Below are 3,290 nucleotides of genomic sequence, written 5' to 3'. Positions count from 1 at the left end.
TGTTTAACAGGGTATAAAGTGTCTCTTTTCAGAGTTGAAAATCTTTAAGACATACATGAAAAGTTATTTTGGGATTCAACTGAGCATATAGCAAAGGCTAGATCAAGTAAATCAGAGTGATAGGTCTTTGAAAAAAATAGAACAGGGAAGACTGAGAATGTTTAATAGGAAGCTTGAGAAAAATAGCTGGAAAATGAGCCTAGAGCAAAGGAACAGAAGCAGGAATGGGTAATGCTCCTGCATGGAAGAGGACAGGAGCCAGCCTCTCTGGAATGAAGGCCTTATTGTAGTGATGTTTTGTCAAATAGGTCACTGGGACCAGAGGAAAACAATTGCATGTAACATAGAGGATTTTCATCTTCTGAAAAAGTTCCGTGAGAAAAATAAAAGTTTTTTTTTTTTTTTCAGGAAACTTAAAATCCAGGAGAGCACAGCTCAATGCATGATGTGAAGACAGAGAAAGCCTAGATTTAAGTCTGTTTTCTATTCCTGCATGAAGTGTTTGCTTATGCTTATTTTGCATGTGAGAAATTGATCCGTCAATTAATTTTGATTTATTCTAGCAATTCAGCTTTGCAGCAATTTAATGTTCACTCTTGGATAACAGATTGTATTTTATGAAAGTTGTTTGATACAAGGGACTATTTGTCTTTGAAAGGATATTTGGGGAACAGCTAATGGGGGGAGGTTAGTGGGTGAAAGAACTAAGGAAAGAAAAAATGAACTCATGGACATGAACAACAGTGTAGTGATTGCTGGAGGAGGGGTATAGGGGAACTAAAAGGTAATGTAAAAAATGCAACAAGAATTTTAAAAAATAAACAAAATGAAAAACAAAGAAAAATAAAGAACGTGTTTTTCACCACAGAGGGGGGAAATATATCTTTAAATCCAATTTGGAGTGAAATTATAAACATCCATTAACAAGCCCATATGCTCATTACTAACTCTGATTCAAGTAAAGTCTGAAGTTTCTACCATAAATTCTGTTCCCCAATTTTAAATCTGGTCTCTGTTGGAAGTACCTGGATACAGTGGTTCTTGATACAACCCAAAGGAGCCAACTTAGGTTCTGGTTTCTGAGAGAAGAAACTTCTACTCCTCCAAACAACTCATAACCACAAAGTTCAGAAAGGTTTTTTTGTCATCTTCTTTTTAGGATTGAGACAAGTTGAATGCAATTAGGGAACAAAGATGTCTTTGTTCCTGAGTTTTTCAAATAGGTACATCATAATTAGGGACTCACTTTAGACAGATCTCCTAGATCAACTTGATATTAAGGAACTTTCATTCATTGTACATTCATCACAAAAAGAAGGTATAAGCTGTTGACCAGAAAAGGAGTCAATTTGGTTTTGTGCATGCAACTGCCTGGTAGACGTGCTATCATCCCTAAATTATTATTCAATTTTGCTCACGAAGCTTATACAAGCAAATTTTTCTTTGCATTAAAAAAAATCTAATTGGTACCTCTTTGACTAAAAGACCAATTAGATATTTTTAAAATAAACTTACACTTACTATTAAATATATTACTCCCACAATCTCAGAAAAATACTCCAGATGAAGGCTATAATTAATTCTATGTTATTTTTAATGCATCTAAAATGACATTAGAATTTCATTGATATAACATGACTGTGATATAGATGTGTTTCTTAGAGAAAGTTAGTGACAAGTGTCATCCAAATCTAGATTTTGGGCAGCACAGGGAACTTGAGTTTCTATATGAAATAACTAATTTGTGGTATTCACATATTATTCCTTTAGCTAATTTCAGATAATTCTACAGCAAGAGAGCTTATATTGATGCTCTGAGAGATTCAGGAGTATCGTATCGTATCGTATCGGCAGCCGTCCGTCTCGAGAGACGATGGTGTAGCTTCTTAAGGATCTATCTGCACCGCCGAGAATGGCTGTGCAGTCCGACTCGGGAGTGACAGGGTATCTGTCTCCTCCCGTGTTGAATCGACATCTTGCGATGACGCTGGAGTGTCCTCTCCAGTGAAGCTGAAGCTACAGAGCCTGGGCAGGGTGATATGGAGGATCTGCTGTTGCCCATGCAGCAGACCCCCCCTCTCTTCGCAGCTGAAGGGTCCAAGGAAAAGACGGAGTCAATACAGCTTGGCTTCAGGTGCGCCGCAGGAGTTGCCGGTGTTGACTACAACGTCAAACCGCCTTAGGGACTCCGGCTCCAGATTTTCTGTCGGGGTTTACTCCCTTAGCCTTTCCCCTGAAGAGGTATGCCGCAAGGCAGCGGAGGTTTTTTGGAGTCAGAGTTTTCCTTCTCTGATGTGCCCTGACTGGAAGATCGAACCAGCGACACTTAGCTCGCAGGCCGACGCTCAATCCACTGAGCCAAACCAGATTCAGGAGTAATGGGACAAATAAACAGTATTATGACATCATAGTGCTCCACAAAATAAATTCCCTTTGGCCTTTTTGTCTGACATCTCAAGCAGCCATGATAGCAGCTGCTCCTCAAGTTTTGCTCTGCCACCCAAGCAAGGATAACAAGAGGAAGAAAGATGCTGGAAAATCAGCCAAGAAAGACAAAGACCCAGTGAACAAATCTGGGGACATGGTCAAAAAGAAGAAGTGGTCCAAAGGCAAAGTTCAGGACAAGCTCAATAACCTAACCTTGTTTGACAAAGCAACATATGATAAACTCTGTAAGGATGTTCCCAATTACAAGCTTATAACCCTGGCTGTTGTCTCTGAGCAACTGAAGATCTGCAGTTCCTTGTCCAGGGCAGCCCTTCAGGAGCTCCTTAGTAAGGGACTTATTAAATTGGTTTCAAAGCATAGAGCTCAAGTAATTTACACCAGAAACACCAACGGTGGGGATGCACCAGCTGTTGGTGAAGATGCTTGAAAAATAGGTTTCACCAATTGTACATTTTGAAAAATGAAACTTGATTAAATCAGTAAAAAATAAAATAAATTTCCTTTGTAATTTGTGTATGTTACAGAAACAGGGGAGTCCAAAAACAAACCCCAGAGTTTGCGGCTGGGAGATAGGGAGCAGGAAGCAGCTTTCAGGATGCCCTTGCATGCCTGGAGCTAGTGGCTGGATACATTGTTGCAAAGATCCGCTTTACTTCCAAGACTCAGGAAAATGGGAGAGATCTTGGACTGTGGGCTGGTTCAGAAGGAGCAGACAGAGCCTAGGTAGGGTTCTGTGAATGGTGAGAACTGTTTGCAACACCGACTGCATGAGAGGATGCAGGGGGAGAGAGGAGGCAGGGAGGAAGAGAGAAGCAGCTGCGGACATTTTTGGGCTGACTCTG

At 40.4% G+C, this 3,290-nt stretch overlaps 1 pseudogene; it reads left to right on the top strand.

The window, feature by feature from the left end:
* The first annotated feature begins 2,464 nt into the window (after positions 1–2,464).
* LOC150012863 (small ribosomal subunit protein eS25 pseudogene) lies at positions 2,465–2,875 on the top strand (annotated as a pseudogene).
* The last annotated feature ends 415 nt before the right edge of the window (positions 2,876–3,290 follow it).

The sequence above is a fragment of the Furipterus horrens genome, unplaced genomic scaffold (genome assembly GCF_987537825.1).
Source record: "Furipterus horrens unplaced genomic scaffold, mFurHor1.1.pri manual_scaffold_4, whole genome shotgun sequence".
NCBI classification, from domain to species: Eukaryota; Metazoa; Chordata; class Mammalia; order Chiroptera; family Furipteridae; genus Furipterus; species Furipterus horrens.
Note: the sequence above shows the minus strand (reverse complement) of the source record. Positions and strands in the feature narration are given on the sequence as shown.